A 6,114-nucleotide genomic window follows, 5' to 3' on the forward strand; every position below is an offset into this window, starting at 1 on the left:
GATGATGTAACGACTAGCTTTTTGATGAAATATGTCAAAAGTGTATTTCTGTGTGATTTTACTAGTTACCCCTCCCCATAGTTATATTATGGTATTTATATGGTGTGGGGGTGATTGTAATGATTTTTGATGTATTTTGGTACCATTTATGTGATACTATGGTTTTTGGTGGCATTGAGAGCCTTATTTTAGATTTTTATGAATATCTTTTGATGCGTGGGATGGATGGATGAACGAACTGCGCCAGTAGCTTCATAATATCAATTTTAGGCTAGGTAGACCTTTGGTTCTGGTCCCGATACAACCGAGCTCATTTCAACTTGTTGGTTGAAAAGTTAAAAATTAGAAATATGAGTGTGAGATCTATATTTGATCGGAACAACCTCGGATGGAAAATTCAATTGCGCTAGTAGCTTTGGAATTTTTATTTTAGGGTTGTAACATATTTGGTGTGATTTTACGATTTTTAAAACTCATTTTGATTTTCAATTTGAAAACTTGTAATTTTGGATTTCGGGGGTCAACTCTGTGACAACGATATTTTTTTGAAAATTCAACTTTGCCAACACGTCCGGAACATCAAATTTAATGCAGTTGCATAGTTTGTTCGCATATATAAGACTTTGAATGAATCTTGGGCACCCTATTGAAGTCCATTTTTTTGGACTTAAAATCTAGTTTTTATCTTCAAAAAAGCTGGTGTATCTAAAAAACATCCTTATAGCTGCTTTTTGGGCCTATTTTTCATCTTGTAACTTGAGAGTTAAATCCTAAAATAGTGTGAAATCTTAAAAGTAAAGCTTGTGGGAGCTTGAAAATTTAGATTAACACCGATTTCTTAATTCTATTACGGATTTAAGATAAAAATTCTCCCCTTTCTTAGTAATTTCATAATTAATTTATCAAAAACCCAAAAATTATATATCTTGGTTTTAATCTCCAATTTTACTCCTTTTCACTTGAATAATATTTTTATCTTATAATTACTATTTTTTAATCAATTTAACCTTCAAACTAACTCTAATTCTTGATCTTAACCCGAATTTTAAAGATTTTACCTGATAAAGCTCAAAAATAATTTTTCTTGGATTTGAACCTCATTTTTGACTCTTTTTACTTGGGTTTTCATTTGTAGATTTCTAACATTATGCGGAACATGTTTTTGAAGTAAATTTTTTATTTTGCCCATTAATTTTGAAAATTCGTTTTGGGGGTTTGTTTTGACCCCGAACCAAAAGTAGTCAATATGAGCATCATTGGATTTGTTTTGGCATGTAGATTCTATATTTCTTAGTTTTAGTTGATTTTGGAAATGTTTGTAGAAAGTAAGATCGTGGGTTTGAAGTGTAGCATATCGATTTCAGTATTCGAGGTAGGTTATGGCGTAATTCTTTTAGATTGGGTTGGGTAGTAAATGATGGTACAAAATGCATGTTAAGGATGGGAACTAATCATGAAAAATGTCTATGCATGTGTTGTGCACGTGTGGGGGCCTATATGTGATGTAATTGTTGAAATTGAGATATTATGTGATATGAATGACCGTGTGGGCTCCTACATGATATTGATAGTTGTAATACACCATATTTCTCAAGCTTAACTTAACCCTCAAATCATGAGTTATCTAATATAAAATTTTTAAAATACTTATAATTTCTCAGTTTAGAGCCTGCCATTGCGTAGGAAATGAATTAGCTTTCCAACGATATAAAATTCACCTAAATTCGATAACTTGGTAAGAAGTTATGGCTATTTTAAGTTTCATTCGTTAAACACCGTCATTCAGGCCAATAGCACGTCGCAGAGTATGTCAAAATGATGATTGACAGTTTCCAGTATTGCTCCGAGATATTGGCGTGTCACGCCAAGGATCATTTTCACGTTTGTCACTTTTCAGTGTATCAACGTGATCCCACCGCGTCGCGATTAGTATAGATTTCAGAACCAAATGGGGCCTACAATCCCACCACATCATGGCAATCCCTCAGTTCCCAGTTGTCATTTTCCAGAGACACGACGCGATAGCGCCGCATCGTGCCAGGGGTCCAGGGCAGGAGAATTTCTCGAAAATTAAAAGTGACATACAGGGATAAGTTTGTCTTTTATCATGATTTTTGCATGACCATATACGGGATTTAATCCCTAAAAATGTTTCAAAGGTCATTCTTGATCAATTTCCCCTCAATTTAAAAATATTCTCTCTCAAGAAAATAAACCCTAGCTCCAAGAAATCAAGATCAATCTCAAGAATTTCTCCAAGAATCTTTAAGAACAAATATTCCAAGTTATGTTAGGTATTTATCTATGGGTTCATTTCACATATAGAGTCCAAGAATCCATTTTTAAAACTTCAAGATTCATGATTCATGATTCATGATTTACATGTATGAAATTTGATTGTATTGATGTTTTGACATTTATTGAGTTTTAAATTCATGATTAATGGTGGATTCCATGAAATTGAATAGCATGTATATTGAATTGAGTAACCCCCTGTTATAATCTATGATTTTACAAGTTTGGGAATTGTATTTGCCGTGTTGATGTGTTATCCATGATTAAATTCCAAGCCTTAAGAATTGCTCCTAGTATGAGTTAATCTACATGATATTCATGATAAACCCTTCAATTTGGAAGTTGATTGTTATAACCATGTTTACCCTAAGTGTTTATGATTTAGTAAAACAAGAATGCCTCTCATGTGTTTGATAATAGTCTATGAGGATGAAATAATGCCATTACAGGATGCTAACATGTATTCCCCATTCATTTACAAGTTAATGCATTACAAGTGTTTGATAAAATATCTCTATAGAAGAATTATGACCAAGTGAACATTATTATGTTATTCAAGATTATGCTTTGCTTTACTTTTAATGCTATCGAGTCCTGGGGGTATTTAATACCCGATAATTTAGCATTTACCTAGAACCTATGTTAGTTACAAATAGTATCAGTCATGTCACAATTAGTAGAACTCAGTTAATTACAAAATTCAAGAAAACTCAGTAAACTCTGTATGAGTCCAGTCCAGTTCAGTGTCTTTCAGTTGGGAGTAGGATTCAACATCGAGTGAACCCAAGGATGATGGCTCACCTACCAGTAAGTGTGTGGTCCTTAGAAGCAATCCTTGCATTCCTGAACTACGTAGCCAGCATAGGTTGAGATATCTAACCTGACAGTTGAGGGTTAATGAAATGCTTTAACCTGACAGATGGGGGTTCCACCATCTCATTAGAGTACCTACCAGATGAGGGTAACTCTTCAGCCTATCTTTACTCGTGGCACTGTACTGACACTCTTCCAACTAGGATCACAGGTTGGACCCCAACTCAGTTATCTTATCTTATTTAGGGCATGTCAATTAGATGATTACCTCCCATAGTCTCAGTTTCAGTCTTCAAAATAGAACTCAGTTTAGTTTTACAGAATCAAGACTGTTAGATACAGTCAACCAATATCAGTAAATCAGTTATCAATTACTTAGTATCAGAATTCAGGACTTAGCTTCAAACAAGCTTAGTCACAATATTTATTTATATGCACATTAGTGCACACTCAGTATTTATAGTAGTATCATTTATCCATGTACTCTTATGTTTAGTTACTTTATATTAAACAGTCAGTTATTGATCATGCATATGAACCCTTGCATTCAGCCTTACCCCATCTAGCATACCAGTACATTACATATATTGACGCATACTCTTTCTTTATGCTATGATGTCTTATATCATAGGTTCAGACGCTTAGGTTCTCGACCGTGCATAGATAGATTCAGATTTAGCCAAAAATAGTAGATTAGCAGTGAGTCCTCATCATTCGAGGATATTCTTTTATTTTATTATTTCAGTAGACTCAGCATTATAGTAGATGGAGTTAGTTAGGGGATTATACCATCAACTCCACATTCAGAAGTTCAGTTTAGAGGCTTTTCAGACTAGTTTTTAGATAGTATTCAGTTTTATAGATTATCATTACAGTTTGATTTTTTCAATAGTATTTCAGATGTTTGAACCTTATGGTATTTCAGTCTATTTTCCACATTTATTTCAGTATATTATTTAGTGCTCACAATAGAAATCAGTCATGGGTTAGCTTGTGGTCCTTCAGGGTTATATGCATCGTGTAGAGTTTGGGTATAGACTAGGGGCATTACAGACTTAGTATCAGAGCCTAAGGTTCAACAGTGTCCTAGGAAGTCTAAAAGCCGCATCTAGTAGAGTCTTGTGCATGGGTGTGTAGCGCGCCAAACTTATGGATAGGAGTCTATGAGTTATTTTAGGAAACAGTATTCCTTCTTTAAATATTCATGTCGTATGAGTGAGCATGATCTTAAGTTAAACTCTCAGTCTAATCTGTTTCCTCCTTTTTATTCACAAAACATGCCTCCCAAAAAAAGTAACGAAAGGAGAACTGAAAATTAGTCAGCACCTCAGCCCATTCAGGTAGATCCCCTGGACGAGCATGTCTCCCATATAGAATTTAGAGTTACATTCACTACTCTAGCCAATTTTATCACAGTACAGAATGAATGGCCAGCTGCTGTTCAGGCCAACCCAGTGGCCAATACTGCTACAGCCAGGATTTGGGACTTCACCCGAATGAATCCTTCCCTATTCTCAGGACTAAGTTAAAAGAGGATCCACAGGAGTTCCTCGATCAAGTTCAGAAAGTCACGGACATTATGGGAGTGAATTCTAGTGAGAGTGTTAGTTAGCTGCCTATTAGCTATAAGATGTACCTCATACGTGGTTTAATCAGTGGAAGGTAGATAGGGTCACAAATGTAGAGCCCATAGAGTAGAAAAAGTTTGCTACTACTTTTCTAGAGAGATTCTTTCCCTTAGAGCTGAGAGAAGCCAAGGTGTTAGAGTTTATCAACATCAGGTAAGGTAGTATGAATGTGAAAGAGTATTCCCTCATGTTAACTCAGTTAGCCAGATATGCTCCCCTCGTAGTAGCAAATAATAGGTCCAAAATAAGCAAGTTCGTATCTGAGATGTTAGATAGTATGGTTAAGGAGTGCAGAAAAATGATATTAATTAAGAAGATGGACATATCTAGACTCATAGTATATGCTCAGAAGATAGAAGAGGCTAAGATCAGAGGGAGAGAGGCAGAACAAGAGAGCTATAATAGGTAGCCTCAATTTTAATCAGCCTAAGTCAGAGAGTGGTAATCGTTCTTAGTTTTATCCAAAGTCTTCAGTTCCAGCTCCATCCTCAGCCAGTGCTCCAGTACCCAAGTTCAGAAATGGTAACAACGATAGGGCTCTAGGATCAAAGCCTCAGGGTAGTATCAGTAGTATTCGAACAAATACTCTATGTCAGTAATGTGGCAAAAACTATAAGGGTATCTGCAGAGCTGGCAGTGATGTTTGTTTTAGGTATGGCAAGCCTGGCCACAGAGTCAGAGATTGTCCTCAGTCAGGTTCTCAGGGTCTACATACTCGTTCTTCATCTCAGTCAGGTCGCCCAAATCAGCAGGGTACCACTTCCAGTTCCACCAATGGGTAACGCCCAAACAGGCTTTATGCACTTCAGTCCAGACAAGATCAGAAAAATTCTCCTGATGTGGTCACTGGTACATTATAGATATTCTATTTACATATTTATGCCTCGCTAGATCTGGGAGCTTCTTTATTTTTCATAACTCCCTACATATTCGTAAACTTCGGAGTCAGTCCAAAAATCTTAGCAGAGCCTTTCTCAATTTCTACCATAATGGGTAAATCTATCATAGCCCGATGAGTATACAGGAACTATATGATTATGATATATCAAAAAGTTATGTTAGCAGACCTTGTAGATCTAGAGATGCCAGATTTTGATGTCATTCTCGGCATAGATTGTCTTCAATCATGTTATGGCTCAGTTGATTATAGAAATAGAATAGTTCATTTTCTGTTTCCAAATGAACCAGTCCTTGAATATAGAGGTAGTACCATAGCGCTTAAGGGTCAGTTGATTTTATACCTTAGAGTGAAAAAGGTGATATCCAAGGGATATATATATCATCTTATGTGAGTCAAAGACTCTAACTCAGAAACTCCAATATTTGAGTCAGTTCCAGTAGTAAATGAATTCTCAGATGTGTTTTCTGACGATCTTCT

Source organism: Capsicum annuum, unplaced genomic scaffold (genome assembly GCF_002878395.1).
Source record: "Capsicum annuum cultivar UCD-10X-F1 unplaced genomic scaffold, UCD10Xv1.1 ctg82882, whole genome shotgun sequence".
NCBI classification, from domain to species: domain Eukaryota; kingdom Viridiplantae; phylum Streptophyta; class Magnoliopsida; order Solanales; family Solanaceae; genus Capsicum; species Capsicum annuum.